The sequence below is a fragment of the Salvelinus alpinus genome, chromosome 29 (genome assembly GCF_045679555.1).
Source record: "Salvelinus alpinus chromosome 29, SLU_Salpinus.1, whole genome shotgun sequence".
Taxonomy (NCBI): Eukaryota; Metazoa; Chordata; class Actinopteri; order Salmoniformes; family Salmonidae; genus Salvelinus; species Salvelinus alpinus.
In genome coordinates, this window is record NC_092114.1 from 15944730 (window position 1) to 15962395 (window position 17666).

Below are 17666 nucleotides of genomic sequence, written 5' to 3' on the forward strand. Positions count from 1 at the left end.
TTCATTTTGCAGCGCGTAGTAAGAACACATGACAATAGACACAAAAACAATATAAATACAGCAATATGTGCACAGTACTATAGTACAGCGTATTGAGAAAGCTGATTGCAGCTGGCATAGATAGTTTAGACTTATTAGTGAACTAGTAGGTGAGATGCGCACTGTTGACTGACCAACCGACCATTTTAATAGTACGCTAGTCTGTTAGTGGTCTCAGAAATCCTTTGAAATTGGCTACATACATCCATCCATGGACGAATATGGTAGGCTAAGCTTATCTTAAAACAATTCAGATTTCTACATGCTTTGGGTGACATAAAACAGAGGCCTACACCCATACAATCATATAGGTCTTTAAATGTGCCTGGGAAACTGTGATACATATACCAAATATACACGTCCCTACTCATTCAAATGAGCTTTAATGGCAGCAATTAATAATTAACTTGGACATCAATTATATTCCCATAGTTATTCATTATTCTCATTGCTAAGGAATAGTTATTTCATTGACAGCGAGGTCATTTATGTCAACACGGATGGAATACTGTCCAATTAGTACTACGCCATCTTGTGGCTAAACAAGGGCACATAACACCAAACCTTTGGCCCGCCACGATAATTGTGTAGTAACCCGGTTGCCAGTCTGATTCTGCGTTTACCAAATCCCTATCGCTCATTGTCACGCCAAACATGTTATTGCATTGCATTTGGCGTGACTATGGAGCCCCAAAGTGGAGGTGTCATAATACCCATAAAACCTAGCGGTCCAACATGGACATTTTTCCAACTGTTATGACTCTTAAAATAAGGTCTGTGTTTCGTGTTGGCGTACCCTGGCGTTACGTTTTGATAACCATGTAAATCTCTCTTGAACAAGGTGACTAATATATTAGACTCAATTTACTCTGGTTTGAAAATGCTCGTTAGCATTTAATTTGCTGGTAAATGCTAATGTATTGATAAACGTCACCTTGTCCTACAGATTTACACACTGTTATCACAACGTCACCCAGGGTAAAATCCCCTATGGTAAAAATGAATGGTGGAAAAACGTTTGGAACCATTTCCCCGTTTGACTGCTAGGTTTTATGGATATGACGACTCATACTGTGGTACTCAAAAGTTACGAGAGGTTGACATGATGGCACATCTGGGACCGTGGTAGTAAATCCCAACTGCACTAATCTCAGCACTAAATGTCTTCTGTGACAAACCTACAACTTCCAACAATTTGGCCATTTTCCTTCAACTCAAAGATGTCCTTCTAGCAATTTCTGAAATGTTACTGTTGAAAAGTAATATCCCCAGTATAAATACAGTAAATTACACACACTAAAGGGTAAAAAATTGTATTATTTAAATCTTATTTAAGAGACAAAAACAACTCCAAATCATTCCAGATCAGGCGTTTATTTATTTATTTTTTAAGTAACTGGTAAAAGGATTTCCCACAAAGTGAAAAGATGCAACAATGGAATGAAACAGCCGCCACCCTTGCACAACATTGACAGCACAGTATGCTAGTATTGATACAAAGTTTAAGACACCGACTACAGCACATTTCCATTTCAACTTAGAAAAATCTATCCAAGCAAATACCCTCGAACTTACTTCACACATTTAATATTTTACAAAACACCTTGATTAAGAGACTACTGGAAAAAGCAGAATGACCAACAAAACACTGTATATTTATAAGAAATGGGGAAGAGTGAGTGAAAGACACCGAGCATGAGCCTGTTTTTTTTTTTCTACAACTATTTTATCAAAAAACGAAAAGGGACAGACACAGGGGACGAGAACAAACGGGGGGGGGGGGGGGGGAGAGACACACACGACTGCTGGGTTATGTCCCCATCCCAGCTCAGGACTCTGATAGAGAGCGGGAGCGAGAACGAGACGCGGAGCGAGATTTGGAGCGGGACTCTGAGCGAGAGACGGAGGGGGAACGGGAGCGGGCTTTGGCCGGGGAGGGAGATGGAGATTTGGACTTAGACTTTGACTTGGGTTTGGATTCGGCAGGGGTGTGGGAGCGAGAGCGGGCGGCCCCCTTCTCAGCTACAGCTCCCTCGTCGTCGCTCTTGGCCGGCTCGCGGCTCTTAGAGCCAGACTTCCGGGAGCGATCCTTAGCTGCTGATCTGGAGCGGGACCTGGATCTAGACTCATCCTTCCTGCTCTTCTTCCCTTCTTTCTTGCTGCTCTTTTTGCTCTTGCTGCGGCTCCTGCTGCGGCTCTTGCTACGGCCCTCGTCCCGGCCCCCGCGCCCCTCCTTGGCCTTGTGGGCGCCGTTGGTGCGCTCCTCCTCTCTGCTGCCCTTGGTCTTGTCCTTCTTGCTGTGGGAGCGGCTACGGGACCGGGAGGCAGCACCCCTGGGAAATAGAAAGGAGCAGACAGTTAACTAATATGTACTTGAAATGCAGCAATGCAGAAATAGCCACCACCCATAGCACTAGCTGGTTAAGACATCTGTCAGGACATCTGAGCTACACAAGGTCCATATTGAGGCAAGAGCTCTTGGTAAACAGATTTTTTAGAAACCCACAAATTGTAACTTGTTACTGTTGATGTCACTTGAGTGCAACAAGTCTGCAAAAGAAACATCTACAAAGAGATCCCTTAGAAAATGGCACCCTCTTAGTGTCCCACCCTCTTCCCTACACGTGTCCCAAATGGCACCTTCTTCCCTATATAGTTCCAAACGGCACCCTATATAGTGCTCTACTTTTGACTGAAGCCCTACAAGCCCTGGTTGCAAGTAGTGTACTACATAGGGATTTGGGACAAGTCAGGGGTCACCCTTGGGTATGGGTCTATAAGTTAAACGTGGCCTGCACTCTGAGCCTCACCTGGAGCGGGAGCGACTGCTGCTCTCACTGCGGCTGCGGCTCTTACGGGACCTACGGCTCCTGGAGCGAGACCTGGAGACAGGGAGAACGTAGATTCACGGTAAGCCATGTACCTTCAGGGGTTAGGGTGATGGGAGTTCCAATGGAATTGTGAACTGGTGGGAAAGCAATACATTTGTGTGTGTGTGGGTGGGTGGGGCAACTGAAATCGCCACATCCCTTTAAATAGAGACCATGTTTAAGGGCAGAAATTCTACTCAGTCGCTGATTAAAGATTGACTGACCTACAAATCATCTTGCATAATTTCATACAACTACTCATTATGGTTTGTCGATAAGCCAGTCTCAGTGTGCATTCCAAATGGCAGTATTCCCCGCAGAGCCATACGGGCCCTTTGTCAAAAGCAGTGGACTAGAGTGAGCTGTTTGGGACGCAACCCAACATTCGTATTTACCGGGAGCGACTGCGACTGCGAGAGTAGGAGCGCTTGCTGCGCTTGGCCCCGGGGCGGTCCTCAATCAGCCGGATCTTCCTGCCGTTCACCTCTGTGCCGTCCAGCTTCTCCAGGGCTCTCTTCATGTCAGAGTACAGCCTGAACTCTATCACTCCCTCGTTCCTGCGCCCCTTATTGGTGTCAGCATACGTCACCTCACCCGCCTGCCTCATGTAGTCCTGGTGAAGGGACAGGAACGGTTGGGATTAGGTGAGAAAACCAAAGATCCTATTGAATTAATATACATAATTTAATATTGTACGTGTGTCATGATATATATATGCATTCTATATACTTGTATGGTGGGAAAACTGCAGGAAACCTCAGATTTATCCATCGCCATAAAAATGTTGCTACGTTTGTCGTATTGTACATTGCTCTCAGTCACTTTGTTTTGGTACCGTCATTAGCAGAGTATACATATCAACCCAACTTTAGCTCCAAGACGCCGGAAATGAATTAACAAATGAAAAAGTAGATTGTGTCGATGAACCTTTGAACCTTATCGGGCACCGTAAAAAAAAAAAAAATAATGGATAGTGCTTAAACAATGACATCATACAGTGGGGAGAACAAGTATTTGATACACTGCCGATTTTGCAGGTTTTCCTACTTACAAAGCATGTAGAGGTCTGTAATTTTTATCATAGGTACACTTCAACTGTGAGAGGCGGAATCTAAAACAAAAATCCAGAAAATCACATTGTATGATTTTTAAGTAATTAATTTGCATTTTATTGCATGACATAAGTATTTGATCACCTACCAACCAGTAAGAATTCCGGCTCTCACAGACCTGTTAGTTTTACTTTAAGAAGCCCTCCTGTTCTCCACTCATTACCTGTATTAACTGCACCTGTTTGAACTCATTACCTGTATAAAAGACACCTGTCCACACACTCAATCAAACAGACTCCAACCTCTCCACAATGGCCAAGACCAGAGAGCTGTGTAAGGACATCAGGGATAAATTGTAGACCTGTACAAGGCTGGGATGGGCTACAGGACAATAGCCAAGCAGCTTGGTGAGAAGGCAACAACTGTTGGCACAATTATTAGAAAATGGAAGAAGTTCAAGATGACGGTCAATCACCCTCGGTCTGGGGCTCCATGCAAGATCTCACCTCGTGGGGCATCAATGATCATGAGGAATGTGAGGGATCAGCCCAGAACTACACGGCAGGACCTGGTCAATGACCTGAAGAGAGCTGGGACCACAGTCTCAAAGAAAACCATTAGTAACACACTACGCCGTCATGGATTAAAATCCTGCAGCGCACGCAAGGTCCCCCTGCTCAAGCCAGTGCATGTCCAGGCCTGTCTGAAGTTTGCCAATGACCATCTGGATGATCCAGAGGAGGAATGGGAGAAGGTCATGTGGTCTGATGAGACAAAAATAGAGCTTTTTGCTCTAAACTCCACTCGCCGTGTTTGGAGGAATAGAAGGATGAGTACAACCCCAAGAACACCATCCCAACCGTGAAGCATGGAGGTGGAAACATCATTCTTTGGGGATGCTTTTCTGCAAAGGGGACAGGACGACTGCACCGTATTGAGGGGAGCATGGATGGGGCCATGTATCGCGAGATCTTGACCAACAACCTCCTTCCCTCAGTAAGAGCATTGAAGATGGGTCGTGGCTGGGTCTTCCAGCATGACAACGACCCGAAACACACAGCCAGGGCAACTAAGGAGTGGCTCCGTAAGAAGCATCTCAAGGTCCTGGAGTGGCCTAGCCAGTCTCCAGACCTGAACCCAATAGAAAATCTTTGGAGGGAGCCGAAAGTCCGTATTGCCCAGCGACAGCCCCGAAACCTGAAGGATCTGGAGAAGGTCTGTATGGAGGAGTGGGCCAAAATCCCTGCTGCAGTGTGTGCAAACCTGGTCAAGAACTACAGGAAACGTATGATCTCTGTAATTGCAAACTAAGGTTTCTGTACCAAATATTCAGTTCTGCTTTTCTGATGTATCAAATACTTATGTCATGCAATAAAATGCAAATTAATTACTTAAAAATCATACAATGTGATTTTCTGGATTTTTGTTTTAGATTCCTTCTCTCACAGTTGAAGTGTACCTATGATAAAAATTACAGACCTCTACATGCTTTGTAAGTAGGAAAACCTGCAAAATTGTCAGTGTATCAAATACTTGTTCTCCCCACTGTATGTGAATTCTGCCATCTTTATGCATGTTTGCCATTATGGGCATTTATTAAATTGTAAAAAATGAATCTTATGCAGTGTTGGGAATGTTACTTTTAAAACTGATTGTTAGTTCTATAATGTTTAACCTTTATTTAACTAAGCCAGTCAGTTAAGAACAAATTCTTATTTACAATGACAGCCTACACCGGCCAACCCCGGACGGCGCTGGGCCAATTGTGCGCCACCCTATGGGACTCCCAATCACGGCCAGGTATGATACAGCCTGGATACGAACCAGGTTGTCTGTAGTGATGCCTCTAGCACGGAGATGCAGTGACTTAGACCGCGACACCACTCGGGAGCCCATTAGAGGTAACTTGTTACGTTACAATGTTACTTACTGTGGAAAGTAACAGGTTACTTTACGTTTGCGTTACCAAAACTAAAAACCCTCTGAAAATGCCTTGCGTGTGTTTGTCCTTATGCCCAGTAGATGGCGCACACTACCTTTGAATTGCTTGCATAGCCTTATCCATAACTCTGGCTGTACCAACACATAATGACTGATGCAAAATAACATGGATTTTTACTTTATCTTCTATAAAAAGTAACTTAAATTGACAAACTAACGCATTAAGTTACTCTTTAAAACAAAATAGTAATCAGAGTACTCTAATGCATTGCCCCAACACAAACATACACGTAAAAATGTTTTGATAAAGGCTCAAATGTTCTCTCTCCAAACGTTATCGTAGGATGCCGAAATCATAAGGAAGAGAGAGTTATCATTAAGCATGGCTGAATAACGGGTCACCATACCTTCAGGTCTTGCCAGCTGCAGCGGCTGGACAGGTTCTCAACGATCAGCCGATAGTCTGTCCTTGCTGGTGGGCCATATCGGTCTCTGCCACCACGCCCGTACCCGCCCCCGCCTTCAAGGTAACAAGGACAGAGCAGCAGTAATTACAGCAGGGGACACACTGACGACAGCCTCAATACTAAACTCCAAGCTACATTCTGTAAACAAAATGGTCACTTATAAAACGGGGAGGGGGAGGTAAAGACAAACTAGCCAAAAAAGAAAAAGATAAACGGAAATCAAACCTGTACACATTACACTGGTCTAGAAAACTAGGGGACATTTTCCATCAAGAACACTGACATATCCCTTCCCTTCAACAAGATCTAAACAAATAAATTACTACCTGATTCAAGTTTGGGTAGAACTGAATACAAAAACTGTACATACAAACTTACAATCAAAATTAAAAGCTAAGACAAAAAAAAAAGCTGACTGAAGACAGTACTTACTTACGGTGACACTAAAGTTAAAGTTTAAACTAGCACATCTAAATATAGACATTTCACATGTGTTTCAGGCACCTATAAAAGCTCAACCCACATCTGTTCCTAACCCAATGGCATCCTCACCACCCGGCCTGGGACTAATGGGACAAGCGGTCTTCATTCACAATGGCTCCCTTTTTTGGTCTGCCCAGGGGCCCAGAATGGTCAAACCACACTCTTGGTTGGAAAGGGGACACCATGGCCAGGCCAGCAATAGGGGCAGGCAGTCAGCAAAGGACTCTTTTAATTAAAACATTGAGGTTCTTTGTTAAATCTTTACCTTTTATTATTCAACATTCATTTTAATTAAACAAAAATAAAAGAATCCTGAATAAAACAGATGACACAAGATTCTCAAATTACTCTAACAAATTCACTAGTTCATTTATTCTATTCAAATTACAGTTCATTTATCTAGCAAATATTCTACGGTAGTAAATCAAGCTAGTTTCCCTCTCATTTCCCCCACGACAATTCGAATGAACACAAGTGCATTTGTTTCCCTGCAACAGTTTAAATCAAGCATACCGGCTCCCAAGATAACGGCATGTCATTGGTGGCAGTGGTGCATGTAATTTGAATTCCCTCAACTACTCAGGTGTAAAATGTCTTCTCTACACCCATTAGTAAAACAATGACTGTGGAGTACCATGAAGGGCTTAGTCTGTACTACGAGCTCCCGTGAAGGCTAGAGAACAAAGTGCTTCTCTAACCGGCAACCTGTCCTACACACCTGTATGCCAAGGAGACGACAAGTGGCCTATTCAAGAGTGGAGTCATAACAATGGCAACCACTTCTCCCTGAAACTAGGTGAAATTACAGCAAATGGGAGATCTTTATGTAGAAATGCCCTCTAAAAAATACAGAAAAACAACTTTGGGGTGGAATCATCCCTTTACAGTGTGGTGGGAATGTGGAGTGAGCCTAGCACAACCTAAATTATGGTTGACAGTGCCAGCTGTGACCATGTATACCAGTATGGTACTGCTTGTGTATATTTTACTAAGTTTCCATCACTACTATCCCCAAGGAAGCAACAAGCCTTTGAACAGATGGCACTTAGACGCATCTTCTCAGGACGTAAAACCACTAAGGTAAAGAATGGACGACAACTGATGCTCATGTGGCAGCATTAACTATATTTGAATTATAGTTATAGTTATAATATATTTGATTATGTGGTTGTCTTAAGTTGAATGCACTGACTAAGTCGGGCTGGATAAGAATGTCTGCTAAATAACCAAAATGTTAATGTAAAAGAACCCAATTACATGAACTACAACCACCAAGGACAAACTTGAGATGTTATGCAGTAGTGGCCTATCCCACATACTATGCACTGCCATGTTGGCCTCCTCAATCTCAAATCCCCACTAATGTTAAAACACCACTGCATTGTATACTTACTTCTTCCACCACCTCCACCTCCGCCGCCTCCCTCCTCCTCCTCCTCCTCCTGAGCCGTAGCTGCCGTCCCGCCGCGGCCCCTTTGTGTGTTCCACAATAACCCTCTCCCCACACAGGTCTTTCCCATTCAGGTCATACACAGCATCATCTGCATCGCGGGGGTCATCGAATTCAACAAACCCATACCTTTACACATAGGAGAAAGTATGTTAGGCTAGAGATGAGGTGGCACATAGATTTGTGATCAAATGATGTGAGTAGTTAAAAACCTACTAACGCCAGACCCAAATGACCGTTTCATAATGCAACATTTTATAATCTTTTCACAAGTGCCACTGCTGCTGCAGGGTGTTAAGAGGGGCCACATTAATTCCACTTGTAAGTATGGTGTAGTTTAGAGTACTGTTAACTAACTAAGAGAATATTGAGATGGGTCAAAACACAATGTTGACTTATGTCTCTACAGTAACTAGCAAATGATTTTGACTGCCATTCATACTGGTGGTTAGAGTGCGTGTAAATGGCCTTGTAAATGTTGTCCCGTCCACCAGATACCATAATATGACAGTTGCTGGAAGTACGACAATGCCAGTAGACACTATCGTTGGCTGTACAACCATTCCGCTTCAATCGCAATAACATCTGCTAACCATGTGTATGTGACCAATACAATTACGCAAGTTATCTACTGTAACTATGTTACATAAACAGTATCTATCCGACGCCAGTTATGGAGTAAAATCGTTTTCGTACCGTTATGCAAGTCAATTTAGCATGCAACTGTTGTTTGAAGATGCTAGCTAGCTTAGTTATGAAGAAGTCATACACGTGAAACTAAGGTTACCTCTTCTGACACGTGGCTGCGATTTCATTCAAAGAAAAGAGCGCCTAGTACGTTCTAGCTGGCTTGCTAACTAACAACATGGTCTACTCGGTCTAAACACAAACACGACAATGAGGTGCCCCTAGCAGCTTAGCTAGCTAGCAAAACACGATTGACGCTAGCTACAGTATGTTAACTCCTTAACCCATGCTAGTCAACTTTGCTTCTATAGCAAAACGCTTCTCAAATTCTTAACTAGCTAAGTAAATAATAATATGATAACTAGGTCTTCAAACTAAATTAATTAACGAGAATCTTCAATAAACGCCAATTAAAACACTGGTTCAAGAGGCTTGGGCCTGGCTACAAGGACTAGGCCACAAACACAACGCGGCTAGCTACCACAGAGCGAGACGAGGCGTTCATTTTGTTACCCGTTTTTCAGGTCAACTTCAAGTATCTTTCCATAGCCCTTGAAGAACTTCTCGACGTCCTTTTCCCTTGCTCGATAGCTCAATCTTCCAATATAAACTCTCGACATTTCCCCGTGCTGATCTTTGTCCCTTCACACTCTCAGGAACACAGTGGCGCGTAGGGAAATATTCTGCCAATGTCAATGACCACTCAAAACCCGCCCACAAGGCCTGAAAACGAGCCCCTTTTTTTTCGCCACAAGAGAGGAGTTGCCACATTCATCCAATAGGTGTCTCCATAATGACAATCTAAACGTTCTCTGCGTTTCTCTCTTTGTTATTGCTTCATCACACCAAATTATTTAATCTGAAGTGATTGATAGTTAACGGTTAACCATCTATTGTTCAGCGAAATAACAAATAACAACACAATGTCAAATACAGGTAGCCTAGTCAAATAATGAACATCCAATCACATTAACCGTTACTCTCTCGCGGGAACCCTTCACTCCTGCGCAGACATTTAGAAACGAAACATGACGATTTGAAAAATAAGCCACATAGTTTTTTGAGAATAAAGATGACTTTTGAGTAGTAAGACATGTATAAAAGCAACAGATACCATTAATGAGAAGGGGCTAGAAGCGTCTTATATGGTGAGCTACCGAGTGGCTAGGACAGGCAAGCCCCATACTATTGTGGAGGACTTAATTCTTCTTGCTGGCGGATATGACTCGGACAATGCTGGGGGAAAAGGCCCAAAAAACTTGGGTACACTTCATCATCCACTGAGAGGCTCTTGCTGCCAAGGGAACGCCTGACAGCTTGAAAGATATTTTGGACACTACAGTGAAAATGGTTAACTTTGTTAAAGCAAGGCCCCTGAACTCTCGTGTATTTTCTGCATTATGCAGTGATATGGGCAGCGACCATGTAACGCTTTTACAACATAAAAACTGGAAGGGCAATAGTAAAGGGCTTACATGTGTTACATATATATACTGTATGTTACAGGATAAGGTCAATTTGGGAAATATATTTCCCCTTGATAACCAGTGCGTTGGTTATCAAGGGGGAAAATATTGACACGTTTTTTTAAATTTAGAGACAAGCTTAAAGTTTTCTTTACTGATCATAAATTTCACTTGTCTGACAGCTTGCATGATGATGAGTTTCTTACATGACTGGCCAATCTGGGTGATGTTTTTTTCTCACCCGAATGATCTGAATCTAGGATTACAGGGACTCTCCGCTACACTATATTCAATGTCCTGGACAAAAATGAGGTTGGGTGTTCCATTCTCCAGACCCCTGTCGGATGTCCCGATTTAAAGTTTCTGACATGTCAGAAATTTGGGTTGTGCTTCTTGTAGTATGAGCAGTGCTACGGCGCAATTTGGACAAGGACTACTGCCAATAGCCAATGAGCACTCAGCATGTGAGACCAAAACAATGATGAAGAAGAGGAAAGCAACAACAAAACTCAGGTTGTTATTAGTTACCACAACCACAAAGTCAAAATTGTTTATTTCGTAACAATTCATGAAAACCTTGATTTATGGTTAGGGTTAGCAGTGTGGTTAAGGTTAGGTTTAAAATCTGATTTTTAGTAGAGAAATTGTAGAAATAGGCGGGGTTTAGCAATAATTATTGCAGATTGGTGGAGGGCTGCAACCTGGTCTCAGAGCATTTCGTGTTATTCTGTACATAAATCCGAAACACTACATTTAGTGCAATATGTTACGTTTTGTATGGTGTGAATTAATTTGTTGATGTCATGATATGTTACGAATTACCGTTCGTATTACATGTCACGAATTAGCAAAACGTACAATACGATATACATTTGCAAAATGTATGATATGTTATGATCTCTAGCGAGGTGGCTAGATGGTTAACGTTATAACGCTAGCTGACTAACAATAGCTAGGGGTTAGGGTTAGGGGTTAAGTTTAGGAGTTAGGTTAAAGGGTTAAGGTTAGGGTTACAGTTGAAGTCGGAAGTTAACATACGCTTAGGTCGAGTTAAAACTCGTTTTTCAACCACTCCACAAATTTCTTGTTAACAAACTATAGTTGTGGCAAGTCGGTTAGGACATCTACTTTGTGCCTGACACAAGTAATTTTTCCAGCAATTGTTTAGAGACAGATTATTTCAATTATAATTCACTGTATCACAATTCCAGTGGGTCAGAAGTTTACATACACTAAGTTGACTGTGCCTTTAAACAGCTTGGAAAATTCCAGAAAATGATGTCATGGCTTTAGAAGCTTTTGATGGGCTAATTGACATAATTTGAGTCAATTGGAGGTGTACCTGTGGATGTATTTCAAGGCCTACCTTAAAACTCAGTGCCTTTTTGCTTGACATCATGGGAAAATCAGCCAAGACCTCAGAAAAAAAATTGTAGACCTCCACAAGTCTGGATCATCCTTGGGAGCAATTTCCAAATGCCTGAAGGTACCACGTTCATCTGTACAAACAATAGTACGCAAGTATAAACACCATGGGAGCCCACAGCCGTCATACCGCTCAGGAAGGAGACGCGTTCTGTCTCCTAGAGATGAACGTACTTTGGTGCGAGAAGTGCAAATCAATCCCAGAACAACAGCAAAGGACCATGTGAAGATGCTGGAGGAAACAGGTACAAAGTATCTATATCTACAGTAAAACAAGTCCTATATCGACATAACTTGAAAGGCCGCTCAGCAAGGAAGAAGCCACTGCTCCAAAACCGCCATAAAAAAGCCAGACTACGGTTTGCAACTGCACATGGGGGCAAAGATCGTACTTTTTGGAGAAATGTTCTCTGGTCTGATGAAACAAAAATAGAACTGTTTGGCCATAATGACCATCATGTTTGGAGGAAAAAGGGGGAGACTTGCAAGCCGAAGAACACCATCCCAACTGTGAAGCACGGGGGTGGCAGCATCATGTTGTGGGTGTGCTTTGCTGCAGGAGGGACTCGTGCACTTCACAAAATAGGTGGCATCATGAGGAAGGGACAATTTTGTGGATATATTGAAGCAACATCTCAAGACATCAGTCAGGAAGTTAAAGCTTGGTTGCAAATGGGTCTTTCAAATGGACAATGACCCCAAGCATAATTCCAAAGTTGTGGCAAAAGGGCTTAAGGACAACAAAGTCAAGCTATTGGAGTGGCCATCACAAAGCCCTGACCTCAATCTCATAGAAAATGTGTGGGTAGAACTGAAAAAGTGTGTGCGAGCAAGGAGGCCTACAAACCTGACTCAGTTACACCTGCTCTGTCAGGAGGAATGTGCCAAAATTCACCCAACTTATTGTGGGAAGCTTGTGGAAGGCTACCCGAAACGTTTGACCCAAGTTAAACAATTTAAAGGCAATGCTACCAAGTACTTATTGAATGAATGTAAACTTCTGACCCACTCGGAATGTGATGAAAGAAATAAAAGCTGAAATAACTAATTCTCTCTACTATTATTCTGTGACATTTCACATTCTTAAAATAAAGTGGTGATCCTAACTGACCTAAGATAGGGAATTTTTACTAGGATTAAATGTCAGGAATTGTGAAAAACTGAGTTTAAATGTATTTGGCTAAGGTGTATGTAAACTTCTGACTTTTTCATTAAAAAAAATATTCTTGGGGACTGTGGGAAGGTTCTCAAATGGTTGAGGGACGACAATTGGGGAACTGTGGGGGGATCTTGGAGGGTTCGAGTTCACTTTTTTGGCCAAGTAGGAGATCTGTCAACGTGCCCTTGAGCAGGGCATTGACCCTGGATGCTTCTGTGTGTCGCTCTGAATGGGAGTCTGTTGGATGACATGTGTGGTGTAGTTGTTGAGCGGCTTCACTGCAAGTATATTGTATGTTTCGGATATTCAATAAAATATATATATTTTTTAAATAAACACTCTATGTGACCCTTAATTAGCCCACTGTAGTAAAATGTAAAAAAATATATTTCACCTTTATTTAACTAGGCAAGTCAGTTAGGAACAAATTCTTATTTACAAATACAGCCTACAGTGGTTTAACTGCCATGTTCAGGGAAAGAACAACAGATTTTAACCTTGTCAGCTCAGGGATTCGATCCAGCAACCTTTCAGTTACTGGCTCAATGTTCTAACCACTAATTCCACCAATAGTTAATGACTATTGGCTATGTAGCCTAAATGACAACCCATGTGACCAACTTCCGGCGCCGACAGAGATGGCCGCCTCACTTCGCGTTCCTAGGAAACTATGCAGTATTTTGTTTTTTTTATGTGTTATTTCTTACATTGTTACCCCAGGTAATCTTAGGTTTATTACATACAGTCGGGAGGAACTATTGGATATAAGAGCAATGTCAACTCACCAACATTATGACCAGGAATACGACTTTCCCGAAGCGGATCTTCTGTTTTGCCCACCACCCAGGACAATGGATCAGATCCCAGCGTCTATTAAAACATTCCCAAACCAGAAACCGTGAATTGATGGCAGCATTCGCGAAAAACTGAAAGTGCGAACCACTGCTTTTAATCAGGCCAAGGTGACCGGAAACATGACCGAATACAAACAGTGTAACTATTCGCTCCGCAAGGCAATCAAACAAGCTAAGCGTCAGTATAGAGACAAAGTATAGTCGCAATTCAACAGCTCAGAAACGAGAGGTATGTGGCAGGGTCAATAGTCAATCACGGACTATAAAAGGAAAACCAGCCCCGTCGCGGATCAGGATGTCTTGCTCCCAGACAGACTAAACAACTTCTTTGCTCGCTTTGAGGACACTACAGTGCCACTGACACGGACCGCCACCAAAACCTGCAGGCTCTCCTTCACTGCAGCCGACGTGAGCAAAACATTTAAACTTGTCAACCCTCGCAAGGCTGCAGGCCCAGACGGCATCCCCAGCCGCGTCCTCAGAGCATGCGCAGACTAGCTGGCTGGTGTGTTTACGGACATATTCAATCAATCCTTATCCCAGTCTGCTGTCCCCACATGTTTCAAGAGGGCCACCATTGTTCCTGTTCCCAAGAAAGCTAAGGTAACTGAGCTAAATGACTACCGCCCCGTAGCACTCACTTCCATGATCATGAAGTGCTTTGAGAGACTAGTCAAGGACCATATCACCTCCACCCTACCTGACACCCTAGACCCACTCCAATTTGCTTACCGCCCCAACAGGTCCACAGATGACGCAATCACAACCACACTGCACACTGCCCTAACCCATCTGGACAAGAGGAATACCTATGTGAGAATGCTGTTCATCGACTACAGCTCAGCATTTAACACCATAGTACACTCCAAACTCGTCATCAAGCTCGAGACCCTGGGTCTCGACCCTGCCCTGTGCAACTGGGTCCTGGACTTCCTGACAGGCCACCCCCAGGTGGTGAGGGTAGGTAACAACATCTCCACCCCGCTAATCCTCAACACAGGGGCCCCACAAGGGTGCGTTCTCAGCACTCTCCTGTACTCCCTGTTCACCCACGACTGCGTGGCTATGCACGCCTCCAACTCAATCATCAAGTTTGCAGACGACACTACAGTGGTAGGCTTGATTACCAACAACGACGAGATGGCCTACAGGGAGGAGGTGAGGGCCCTCGGAGTGTGGTGTCAGGAAAATAACCTCACACTCAACATCAACAAAACAAAGGAGATGATCGTGGACTTCAGGAAACAGCAGAGGGAGCACCCCCCTATCCACATCGACGGGACAGTAGTGGAGAAGGTGGAAAGTTTTAAGTTCCTCGGCGTACACATCACGGACAAACTGAAATGGTCCACCCACACAGACAGCGTGGTGAAGAAGGCGCAGCAGTGCCTCTTCAACCTCAGGAGGCTGAAGAAATTTGGCTTCTCACCAAAAACTCTCACAAACTTTTACAGATGCACAATTGAGAGCATCCTGTCGGGCTGTATTACCGCCTGGTATGACAACTGCACCGCCCACAATCGCAGGGCTCTCCAGAGGGTAGTGAGGTCTGCACAACGCATCACCGGGGGCAAACTACCTGCCCTCCAGGACACGTACACCACCCGATGTCACAGGAAGGCCAAAAAGATCATCAAGGACAACAACCACCCGAGCCACTGCCTGTTCACCCCGCTATCATCCAGAAGGCGAGGTCAGTACAGGTGCATCAAAGCAGGGACCGAGAGACTGAAAAACAGCTTCTATCTCAAGGCCATCAGACTGTTAAACAGCCATCACTAACATTGAGTGGCTGAGGCCAACATACTGACTCAACTCCAGCCACTTTAATAATGGAAAAATTTATGTAATAAATATATCACTAGCCACTTTAAACAATACCACCTCCTATAATGTTTACATACCCTACATAACTCATCTCATATGTATATACTGTACTCTACACCATCTACTGCATCTTGCCATCTTGATGTAATGTATCACGAGCCACTTTAAACAATTCCACTTTATATAATGTTTACATACCTACATTACTCATCTCATATGTATATACTGTACTCTATACCATCTACTGCATCTTGCCATCTTGATGTAATGTATCACAAGCCACTTTAAACAATTCCAATTTATATAATGTTTACATACCTACATTACTCATCTCATATGTATATACTGTACTCTATACCATCCACTGCATCTTGCCTATGCCGTTCTATACCATCACTCATTCATATATTTTTTTAATGTACATATTCTTATTCATTCCTTTACACTTGTGTGTATAAGGTAGTAGTTGTGGAAATGTTAGGTTAGATTACTCGTTGGTTATTACTGCATTGTTGGAACTAGAAGCACAAGTAATTCTCTACACTCGCATTAACATCTGCTAACCATGTGTATGTGACAAATAACATTTGATTTGATTTGATAAAATTTGATTTGATTTGATTAATTGGGTAGCCATAATCTATTTGTTTAAGTAACAAACTGACAAGTGAGCAAGACAACATGGTGATTGCTTTGATTTATACTTTTAATTTTGAATGCGCCCCAGCCGATAGGCTATGAAGGCCTGAGTGGGTGGGAAGAATTTTAAATGGCCTATATGTGAAAAAAGACTGGGAGAGATCGAATGTCATACAGCTAAGATGCTGAAATTGTAAGCACACGCAACTTTTATTTCCGTTGCTCTCTCTCCCAGCCCTTTTTTTTTTATGTACACTGAACATTATTATACACTGAACAAAAATATAAAAGCAACATGCAACAATTTCAAAGATTTTAGTGAGTTACAGTTCATATAAGGAAATAAGTCAATTGAAATAAATTCATTAGGCCCTGACTGGGAATACAGATACAGATGTACATCTGTTGGTCACAGATACCTTAAAAATGTAGGGACGTGGATTAGAAAACCATTCAGTATCTGGTGTGACCACCATTTGCCCCATGCAGCGTGACACATCTCCTTCACGTATAGTTGATCAGGCTGTTGATTTGTGGCCCTTGGAATGTTTTCCCACTCCTCTTCAATGGCTGTGTGAAGTTTCTGGAACACGCTGTCATACACGTCTATCCAGAGCATCCCAAACATGCTCAATGGGTGACATGTCTGGTTAGTATGCAGACTATGGAAGAACTGGGACATTTTCAGCTTCCAGGAATTGTGTACAGATCTTTGCGACATGGGGCCGTGCATTATCATGCTGAAACACGAGGTGATGGCGGTGGATGAATGGTACGACAATGGGCCTCAGGATCTCGTCACGGTATCTCTGTGCATTCAAATTGCCATAGTTAAAATGCAATTGTGTTCGTTGTCTGTAGCTTATGTCTGCCCATACCGTAATCCCACCGCCACCATGGGGCACTCTGTTCACAACGTTGACATCAGCAAACTGCTCGCCCACACGACGCCATACATGCTGTCTGCCATCTGCCACTTGGTACACTTTCAAGTGGTACACTTGAAATCGGTGTTAATCTGTGAAGAGCACACTTCTCCAGCATGCTAGTGGCCATCAAAGATGAGCATTTTCCCACTGAAGTTGGTTATGATGCCCAACTGCAATCAGGTCAAGACCCTGGTGAGGACATGCAGATGAGCTTCCCTGAGACGGTTTCTGACAGTTTGTGCAGAAATTTTTCGCTTGTGAAAACCCACAGTTTCAACAGCTGTCCGAGTGGCTGGTCTCAGATGATTCCGCTGGTGAAGAAGCCGGATGTGGAGGTCCTCGGCCGGCGTGGTTAAAAGTGGTCCACGGTTGTGAGGC

General features: G+C 43.2%; 1 pseudogene; it reads right to left on the reverse strand.

Annotated features, from left to right (window-relative positions):
- Positions 1-1397: 1397 nt before the first annotated feature.
- On the reverse strand, positions 1398-9701 carry LOC139559118 (serine/arginine-rich splicing factor 6-like; annotated as a pseudogene).
- Between the last annotated feature and the right edge of the window lie 7965 nt (positions 9702-17666).